The sequence below is a fragment of the Cetorhinus maximus genome, chromosome 2 (assembly GCF_964194155.1).
Source record: "Cetorhinus maximus chromosome 2, sCetMax3.hap1.1, whole genome shotgun sequence".
NCBI lineage: Eukaryota > Metazoa > Chordata > Chondrichthyes > Lamniformes > Cetorhinidae > Cetorhinus > Cetorhinus maximus.
In genome coordinates, this window is record NC_135880.1 from 141,512,894 (window position 1) to 141,524,030 (window position 11,137).

Here is an 11,137-nt window from a genome sequence, read left to right on the forward strand (position 1 = left end):
CGACTCACAAAGGCTCCTTAGACAGCACCTTCCAAACCCATGTGTCTGCTGCCATTTAGAAGGACAAGGGCAGCAGACACATGGGAACACCACCACCTGGAAGTTCCCTTCCAAGCCACTCACTATGCTGACTTGGAAATATATCGCCGTTCCTTCACTGTTGCTGGGTCAAAATCTTGGAACTCCATCCCTAACAGCACTGTGGGTGTACCTACACCAGACGGACTGCAGCGGTTCAAGAAGGCAGCTCACCACCACCTTCTCAAGGGCAATTAGGGATGGGCAATAAATGCTGGCCTAGCCAGCAAAGCCCACATCCCATGAATGAACAAAAGAAAAACTAACTCTGCCGCAGCAAAAGAAAATCAAAAGCGCCTCGGCTGAAAGTTGAATGGTGGTCCCTTTAAACAGCATTACTGGGAAGGACCCCCTCATGTAGTAGAACACATGTTCATTTGTGCATGTTTAAGAGTGTTGGCAGAACCTCTGAGGTCCAAAATGGCAGGTTGGTTGCCAAATCATCATTAGACTCTGACAGACATCATGGGGAACATTCTCCCCCCCACTGGGGGGGAAGTGCGGGAGCAGGCGCTGGTGGCTGGCCTTCCGATCGGCACCCCCGGTCGGGGGCACACCGCCATTTTAGGTGGGTGGGCCAATTAAGGCCCACCCAGCGTGACGTCCACCAGGAAGTGCTATGTGCTCCCTGTGAGGGTGGGGGGGGAGGTGGGGATTCCCTCAGCCGGGAGTGCGCTCTTTCGTGCATGCACGTGAAAGAGCGCACAGATCTCCCTGAGGCAAAGTGCTGCCTCAGGGGGATCGGCTCCGAATAAAAAATTGACAGAGAGGTAATAAAAAAATTTCCCTGACATGTCCCCTCGTGTGACACTGTCACATGAGTTGGGACTTGTCCTTAACTTTTATTTAAACATTTGATAAACATTTAAAAGCCCTCATGAAACCTCATCCCGCCCGTGGATGGGGTTTCATGCTTTTTCTGAGGCCTGCCTGGGCTCCCGGCCTGCCCGTCAACCCTAAGGCTGGACAGGCAGGTCCCTCAATCAAGTTAATTAGTTTTTTAATGGCCTTAATAGGCCGTTGACAGTTCGGCAGGCGCACAGCCAAACTGAAAATCTAAATGACGCGGGGTGATGTCGGGACACCTGCCCGACGTATCCCCCGCGTCGTTTGACGTGTCGGCGAGCGGGCCCTGCCCCCGCTCACCGACTGGAAAAGCCTGCCACATGATCCGCCTACTCTGCAGGCTTTCGGTGCCCACACAGGATGCCCAGGCCATCATCTATCCAAGCATGGCACTTGGTTGGGGCCATGCCAGAAGTTGTTTGGGCAGATTCCCCTGCCACTTTTTCATGCACCAGGTCCCCTGGTGCTGCAGCCAGAGCCACCAGTGCAATCAACCCCCATTATTCAAACTGGCAGAGACTGAAAACATGACTCTCCTTCAGAAGGGTTTGAGTTTGTGCTTCTTCACAAACTGTTAACCTCCTACTAGGAAGCCATTAAAAAATAATGTATTAACAGCTTGTAACACTGAGTTCTACTCTACATTCATTGACTGTTGTCAAAATTAATATAATGCAGCATGACTGGGTACCAACTCTGTTCCGATAATTCATGCAGAAATAAGTTTAAAAATGTATAACCTCATGACAAAATAGACAAGCTTAATTTATGGTCATGCCAATGCAGCATACTGTTTTGGAAAACCTCCATGCAGAGAATCTTTCTAATCTGCTGTTAGATGTTTCATAGTTCAGGGTTTTATGACCTGTCTTTAAAGTTCTCACTGAAGTAATCATTGAATTTACAGTCAAAATGTTTGGGGATGATGTATTAATGGAGAGTTTTAAAAAAAAATCCATGTTCATCTTTCGCCTGGAATATATGAGGTATATAATTTATGAGACGGCACAAAAGGAATAAACCCAGAATATCACTTCTAATGAAAACTGAAATTTATGAGCAGAAGGCATTATATTAAATTACTGCAATAAGTTTGAAGCAGATATTAGGAAAATGTTCTTCATTCAAAAAATTACTTTCCAGGCCACAGAAGAGTGGGATAAATATGGAATGTTCAAAATACAGCCAGATGTGACAATGGAAGCATGAAACACTTGAGCGGTACCCTTCAATCGGAGATTTAGCTTACTGGAAAGATGCACTGAGAAAGGCAGGATACCAGAGGAATAAGCTTTGATGGGTGAGAGACAATTGGAAAGATAGGCATCAATGGAAATACCAGAATAACAAGCTTCCTTTAAACTATTTCATGACAAATTTAATTTCCAATTTACTTGCTTAAGGTAGCATTACTTGTGCGTTAATAATTTCGTTATGTTAATGAGTTAGAAACAACATGCTGCCATCTGTAGTTTTTTTTCTTCATAGAGGAAATATAGAGATTTATAAATTGGTAGTCCTGACCCAGAGCCTTGATAAATCCTGTAACTCATGCTGACTTCTACACCCAAATTCTCAACCTGTGCTTCTGTCATGTGAAGTTTTCTGCTGGGAGTGCTAATTCATAATGTCTACCTCAGAATTTATTTTATGTAAAGATGTAAGTTCTGGCATTTTGCAAACCAATTATTAATTAGCAGAAATTTTGATTCACAGCATAAGATAACCAAACATTGACACGGATTGGAACTCTGATATTGTATCTTTTCAGGCCACATATTCATCCCAAGGACAACACATGACAGTCTGTTTCATATTACTTTGTAAATACTCGAAGGTGAACCTGCCTAGAGTAGACTTCAATCCAGGTCCCAAATATTTCTAATTCTTTCACAAGGCTAGTACACAGTTTAATCATAGGAAGGAATATTGCAAATATAATAGGGCCAATGCTGCAATCTTTAATCCAAGCACAATGTGTTGATCAAAGAATTTAGACTCTAATGTTGTAGTCATATCATTAACACATGTTCTTTTGATTGCACTGTCAATGCTAGGAAATACGTTTGTGATTGTAACTTCAGATTTTGACAACACAAAGTGGGGACAATAGAAAATATGAGCGCATTTGGAAGTATAAGTACAATGCAAGGCAGAGCAATTTCTAACAGTAAGTGTTAAGAGGAGAGAAATGGAAAGACATATTGTAAGACAAATAGACTTAAGTTGAAATAAAGTATTGTGAAGGAAAGTAAAAAAAAGCAAATTGAGGAATATGATTGTGTCAGGGTTGCAATGCTTATAGTGTTAATTTCATAATATTGACAAACTGTGGCAATCAGTAATAGATTGTTATAGTCCTATCTATTGTGACAACCTTTGACCTGGAAGTAGTACAGTAAGGAAAATTTGTAATTTCTTGAAATTTCTTTAATTGTTTTTAAGATTGTTAGGAAAGGACTTATAAGAGTTTGCATCAATTGTAATTTTCTTGGATAATAAGAAATACCGGTCCATGTGACCCATGACCCTTGACCTGGAAGCAGTACCAACAGGAAAGAACTTAAGAAAGAAGTTATGCAGCTGGCAGACACAAAAGAGACCTGCAGACCAATGGAGAGCAACAAGCAGAGGAGCTGGAGGGTGAAAGTGATTCACGCACAGATGCAAACACAAAGGAAAAAAGCAGACAGAGACAGAAAGAGGAACACAGAATTCTTGTGAGGAGAAAATGCAGATCACTCTCAGAGGTCAGTTTTTCCGTTTGGCAAAAAGAGAGACAGGAGTTCTTGGAGGCATTGTGCGAGCTGGCTAAAAGGGCTTAAAATCTGGAAAGCTGTGTGAACAACTTGGAGATGCTTAAGAGCTCGGGGGTTTTCCTGGAAGCGGCCAAACTGTAAATTGGGCTGTTGTTGGTTGGTTGAAAAGGAACACTGGAAAGCTACACAATCAGGAATGTCATGACCCAAGGAAGAGAGGGTTCATAGAAACCTTGCTGATGATCATTTCCATGAAATTCAAACATGAAAGCTGTTGTTGGATAGGATTCCTGACCTACCCTGCATGAATAAAGAACAGAATGTTTTGCATAAAAGAAAACTACTGCAGATGCTGGAAATCTGAAACAAAAACAGAAAACGCTGGAAAACCTCAGCAGGTCTAGCAGCATCTGTGGAGAGAGAAAAACAAAGTTAACATTTTGAGTCCATATGACCCTTCGTCAGAACTGAAGAGAAGTGGAAATGTGATGAAATTTATACTGTTTAAAGCGGGTGGGGCAGGTGGAGCTGGATAGAAAGCCAGTAATCGGTGGGGACAAAGGAGAGATTGACAAAGATGTCATGAACTAAAGGACAAAGGGAGTGTTAATGGTAGTGGTAAGGGCTAAAAAAGATGCTGATAGTGGCGTAAAGGTAAGAAAGCAGAATGTGATACTAGCAGAACAAGAGTAGCATTGTGTGAAAGAACAACATAGGACAAATAACAGATGGTCCTGTAGGGGATGGGGTGGGGTGGTGGGTAAAAAAGTATAGAAAATGGGATAGAAGGGGGATAAAAAAAAGAGGATAAAACCATGGATAAATGAATAAAAATAAGTGGATAAGAAATAAAAATGAATGTAGAAAAAAGGGGATTAAAAAAGGGGTGAAGATAGAGGAGAGAGTTCATGGTCTGAAGTTGTTGAAGCAATGTTAAGTCTGGAAGGCTGTAAAGTGCCTAATCCAGTTTGCGTTGAGCTTCTCTGGAACATCGCAGCAGGCCAAGGATGGACATGTGGGCATGAGAGCAGGATGGTGTGTTCAAATGGCAAGCGACAGGGGGTCTGGGTCATGCTTGTGGACAGACCGAAGGTGTTCCGTAAAGCAGTCACCCAGTCTGTGTTTGATCTGCCCAATGTAGAGGAGACCATATTGGGAGCAGTGAATTCAGTAGACCAAATTGAAGGAGGGCATATTTTGGAACGGCTTAGCTACATAGTGCCACATGTCAGTGGGGAGTGATGAGGGTACTTGTGGCTGCAAAGATGTATCTTTGTTGTATTGACTATTTAAAGTGAAATTTACCTTTTTTACTTGAAGTATCATTTGCCTGTTAATTCATGCATAATTCACATTGATTCTGATACATGTTAAAGGAAAAGCTACATAAAGCAAAATCTTGTCAGTAATTCCGTCATTTTGGGGTCATCCAGTAAATTGAGTTATTTTGGTTTATGGTTTTGCCACAGGGTTCGTAACATTATAATCTGCATTCCAAAGGAGCATGGATTCCCTCCTGGGCAAACTAGATTACAGAATTAACCAGTTTTCTGCAAATATGACAAATAAAAAAAAATTAACAGTAAGGCTGGAGGATAAGTGGCACTAATTGGAATGGAGAGACATGGCCCTTGAGTTCCTGTTAGCTGGCACTGGGCTTTGCAGTGCAATTCACTCAAAATCCGCCAAACCAGAGCAAAAGATTGAGGATTTTCAATACAAGTTTTGGGGTAAATTAAGCTCCCGTGACCTTTTGTGCTGGTTTTGAAAAATCATACTGAAATTCGATCCCACCCACAAACCTGTCACATTCCCAGGTCAAATTATTCACCGTGGAAAGCTTCTGTTCATTATGCCCATTTATGGCACTTTAAGAAAGTTCTTAAATTAAGTGTTATTTTTGGGCACTTTAATTTTATTTAAATATTAAAAAGTAGTTCATTTGCTAAGAAATTGACTAGTGTACATCAATGCAACTAGCAAATCATTGTGTACAGCTTTATAAAGTCATCTACAAATATTTAAAGATGAGCTACTCACAGGTGAAGCAGGAGAGTTTTATTAAAAATGCTTATTTTTTTGTGATAAATCTATTTTCAGCTGTCTTTGTAAAACTGTGGCAGGATGCCACTCTTAACTACATCAAGGAATGTTTTTTAACACCAAAAAAGTTGCCTTCTAATTCCTGATTGCGTCAAGTCGCAGAGGCTTTTATGTGCAACAATATGCAAATGGTTTTGAGTGGAAGCCTGATCAAAAATTCCTATTGAAAAGCTAACAGAATTTTGAATGCAATTGGTGTCAGGATTGTTACGATGCCCAAAGTGCTCAGAGGGCTAAATTATGAGGACGGGTTACACTTGTCTCCTATTTTCTTGAGTTCAGAACATTGAAGTGTGAGCTGATTGTGGTGCTTAAAATGATAAAAGGTAGGTAAAGAGCACCAATTTCCTCTGGTGGGGGAATCCAGAACAAAGGACATGATTTTAAGATTAGAGCTAGACCACTCAAAAGTGAAATGAGGAAACAATTTTCACACACAGTCAAAGAAATTGGAAATTCTGTATCCAATCCTTGTGGGTTATTAAGAAACTAAATTTTTCAAGACCGAGACTGATAGACTTTTGTTGAGTATAGGGTTTAGGTGGTACTGAAAAAAGCTGGGTAAATGGAATTCAAGTCCAGTACACGGCCATGGCCTAATAGAATGATGGAACATATTTGGCGAGTTGAAAGGCCACTAATGTTCCTGCATTTCTTGATAGAAACTTTGGATGGAATCTTCTCAACTTAGCCCCTGCTGGAACAGCAGGATCATTTGCGGGTCAGGGACCCAATTAACTAAGTGGTGGCCTTTGTCAAGGCTCTCTCTCAGAGTGGAGAAACTTGAGATGTGAAGATATAGATGCAATGGGAGTCATTTTGACTTTGGTCAATATTGTAAAACAGGATAACATAGGATCAACCACCTGTTATATATCCTTCCCAAGTTTAATTCTGATTGAACATAAGACTATTGGAATAGCTAGATGAAGAAAAAGATTACAGTCCATCTAGTTTACTTTCTACCATCCTGGTCATCGCATGATTCAATGAAAATGAAGTTGTTGATGAATCTGATCGATCACTCTCTATGAATTAGCCTAAACAGACCCAGGCATGAGGTGAGGAAAACACCAGTGGCGGAGAGCTGTGGGAACCAAAGTCAATGCAAATGAAAATTGGGAGTGAAATATAATGGGTGACTGATTTGATATCACCCATTTTACACTACTGCCCAAAGTCAAAATTACCTCCATAGATTGTTAAAGAGAGGAGTACATGTAATCAAGATCCTTTCCACAAAATAAATTACTAATGTTGAACTAGTACAAGATGCTGGCTTGGCTACACTTGACATACTACGGCAGTTCAGGGCACCCCGATTGTAGCACAGATATTAGAACCAAGGAAAGTTATAGCAATGTAAGATTCTAATCAGGAAGAAAGACTTGAAAAAGTGGAGCTTTTTTAACAAAAACAAAATATTGCGGAAGCTGGAAATGTGAAATAAAAATCAAAGATGTTAGTAATAGTCAGCAGACTGTGGACTGGAAAACAGAGCTAAGGGGTGGAATCTTCCTAGTTCTTGGGAGGTGGCTTTGGAGGTGGGGGGGAGGGTGCTGGGAAAGTATCAGAAAACTCTACTGGGATGGTTCCCTGATGCTGTCCCACTTCTGGACAGGTTTCCCAGGGGCAGACTGCCAGGAGAATCAGCAGGTGGCTCCACGGAGGTGGGCAGCCAATCAATCCAATTAAGCACCCAATCAAGGCTATTATCTCACATCGATGTAACTTTCCCAGTGTTGGACCAATCCTCAAATGAGTCTGGAACTTGGCAACTACATGGAGGTGGCCTCCTGGAGACAAGTCGAAGGGTAATTGGAGCCTCTACTAAAAGGATAGAGCCACAAGGCTGCAACGACCACAGCCACAATCATTCAGAGAAAGAGTTCCTCCTCTCAAATGATGACTCTAACAGCTCTGGGCTGCCTTTTCAAATATTCTGCTGCCACCCAATAGCATCTCCATTTTGAGGTGTCTGTGCATTCACTTACCTCCCTGAACAGCACCCACCTCTGCCAGTTATATAGAGCTGCAGGTCCTTTCAGTGGGGCCTCCCGCAACATGGTCCCACCTATCTTCCTTAATTGGCCGCCACCCATAAGATCATGGTACCATGGGAACGGCAGGGTTGGGACCTGGAAATGATTCCGGCCCTTGATTATTTCCTATGTCGGGAAGATTCTACCCAATGTTTCAGGTCAATGACCTATTGTCAGAAGTGGAAAAAGTTAGAAATGCAATAAGGTTTAAAGCAAGTACAGAGGCAGGGAAAGGTGAGGAGAAGGACAAAAGGGAAGGCCTGTGATAGGGTGGAAGGCAGGAGAGACTAAATGACAAAGGGATGATGGAGCGAGGCAAAACAGAATGTTTTTTTGGCAGAACGCTTTTTTTCAATTCGCAGGCAGGACCTCAGTTCCCAGTTGCTTGTCATTTTAATGCCCCACCTTGTTCCCTTGCTGACCTTTCTATCTATGGCCTGCTACAGTGTTCCAGTGAAGCTCGAATCAAACTTGAGGACTAGTGCTTTTCTTTTGACTCCGCAAAGATACAAAAGATGTGTCTCGTCAAGGTAGAAATGAAAACAGAATTATCAACTGCCGCTGTCTAAAATACAAAAAAAACACAAAAAGAGGAAGAAAATGTAGGCAGTGGTGATGATCTGAAATGATTAGACTCAGTGTAGACTCCAGAAGGCTGTAAAGCGCCCAATCGAAAGATGAGGTGCTGTTCCCCGAGCTTTCATTGAGCTTCATTGGAACAGCATGAGAGTTAAAGTGACAGGTGGCCGGAATCACGGGGTCACACTTGTGAACTGAATGGCAGTGTTGTGCAAAGTGGTCACCAGCCCACATTTGGTCTCCACAATGTAGAGGAGAGTGCATTGTGAACAGTGAAAGCAGTACAGTAAATTGGAAGGAGCACAAATAAATCACAGTTTCATCTGCAAGGAGGGCTTGGGATCCTGAAAAGTGAGAAGGGAGGAGGTAAAAGGGCAGGCATTGTATCTTCTGCATTTGCATGGAAAGATGGCATGGTAAGGGGAGGGGGTATTGGTGTTGGCTGAGGAATGGGCCAGAGCATCACGGAGGAACTGTCCTTTTGGAAGGCAGAAATGGTAGGAAAATAGAAGATGTGTTTGGTGATAGAATAAAGGATGGAAATTCAGTTGGAATTCACGTGGAATAAGCCAGAGGTGCAGACAGTTGCTGAGGAAAGGGATGTGGCTGCAAAAGCAGTTTGGGAGATACCTGATCAAACATGAAAAGAGAAACAGAAAAAAATAAAGATGAACAAAGCAAAACAGGCAAAGAGAATTCTGTCGGAGAGATGAGCAGAACTTCTTCAAGGTGGGCATTCCTGGAAGAGAAATGGCAGTGAGTTCAACACTAGGACAAAAGCAAAATACTGTAGATGCTGAAAACCTGAAATATAAACAGCAAATGCTGGAAATATTCAGCAGATCTGGCTGCATCTGTGGAGACAGAAACAGAGTTAATATTTCAGGTCTTACTTTAGACTGGAAAAATTTGGAGATGTGACAAGTGTTAAGCAAGTATATTGGCAGGGAAAGAACAAAAGGGAAGGTCTATGATAGGGCAGAAAGCTGGAGAGATTAAATGACGAAAGGGATGATCGTGCAAGGCAAATGGAAATGGTAATTGGGCAAGTAAAGATACAGAAGATGTGTCTAGAGGAGGTGTAAAAGGAGAATGCAAAATCATCAACAACTGCCATTTAAAAAAAAAACAAGAAACACATGAAGAAAAAACAAATTGGGACAGAGGTTATCTCAAATTGTTAAACTCAACATTGAGTCTGGAAGGCTATAAAGTTTCTAATCGAAAGCTGCGACTCCTTGAGCTCTTGTTGAGCTTCATTTGAACAGTGTAGGAGGAAGGACAGAGAGGTCAGAGTGGGAGTAGAGCAGAGAATCTAAATAACTAGCTAGCAGAAGCTTAAGGTCACTCTTGTGGACTGAACTGAGGTGTTTTGCAAAGCAGCCACTCAATCGGCATTTGGTCTCTCCAATGTAGAGACCACATTGTGAGCAGCGAATACAGTGTACTAAATTGAAGAAGTACAAATAAATCACTGTTTCACCTGAAAGGAGTGTTTGGGGCCTTGGATGATGAGAAGGGAGGAAGTAAAAGAGCAGGTGTTGCTTCTTCTGTGCTTGCATGGGAAGGTACCATGGAAAGGGGAGGAGGTTTTGAGGTTGTTTGAGGAGTGGTCCAGGGGTGGCATGGAGGGAATGTTCCCTTCAAAATGCTGAATGCAGAGAGTGGAAGAAGATGTGTTTGGAGACAGCATCAAGTTGGAGGTGATGTGAATGGCAGTAAATTATCTGTTGAATGTGGTGGCTGATGAGATATGGGTAAGGACATGGGGAACCCAGTGATGGTTCTGGGAGCAGAGGAAGGGACGAAAGCAGAAGTGTGTGTAATGGAATGGCTACAGCTGAGGGCCCTTTCAACCACAGTTCAGAAAAAGCAAGACATATGTGAAGTGCTTGTATGGAAGGTTGCATTGTCAAGACAGGTGCGACAGAAATGGAAATACTTGGAGAATTGAATAGAGTCTTAATAGGAAATGCTGTGTGATTTTTATTGGAGTACTTTGCTCTGGGCCATTAATGGACGATTAATGGAGGTTTTCAACAATAAGGAAGGTTTCAAGGTTCAAAGAGTAAAAAATGTTTCTGCTACCTGACAAATTGCTAATAAGAGGGTATGGCCTGACAATAATTACTCAAAAATTAAGGGGAAAATTGGGAGATTTCATACAGTTTAATAAAACATGGAATGTTTTACCACAAGCACCTCTTGAGATAAGGGGTACAACATAATTTAAAAGACAACTGAATGATCATTAGAAAAAGAATAATTGAAAAGAATATGGTAAGTGTGCAGGGAAATATGATTAGAATAAATATTCTGGCTGGAGAACTGGATCTAGCATGGGTGACATGAGCTGAATGATTTGCTTCTGTGCTATAATCGCTATGATTTTATAAATTACCTTGAGTGTAAAGTCAGTGGAAAAATATGTTCAAAACTGAACCAGAGTGAGAAATATAGAGAGAGGGAGCTGGAGAGGCGGTGGACCTGTGAGGAAGCAGCCTGGAGTGGGAGAATATAAATCAGGACTGAGACTTACCTTGGGAGTTGGAGAGGAGGCGGCCCTGTGAGGAAGCAGCCCAGAGTGGGGGAGGATGTGGCGTAGTGGTATTTCCACTGGACTGATATTCTAGAAACCCAGGGTAACGCTCTGGGGACCTAGGTTCAAATCCCACCACAACAGATAGTGAAATTTTAATTCAATAAAAATCTGGAATTAGAAATCTCATG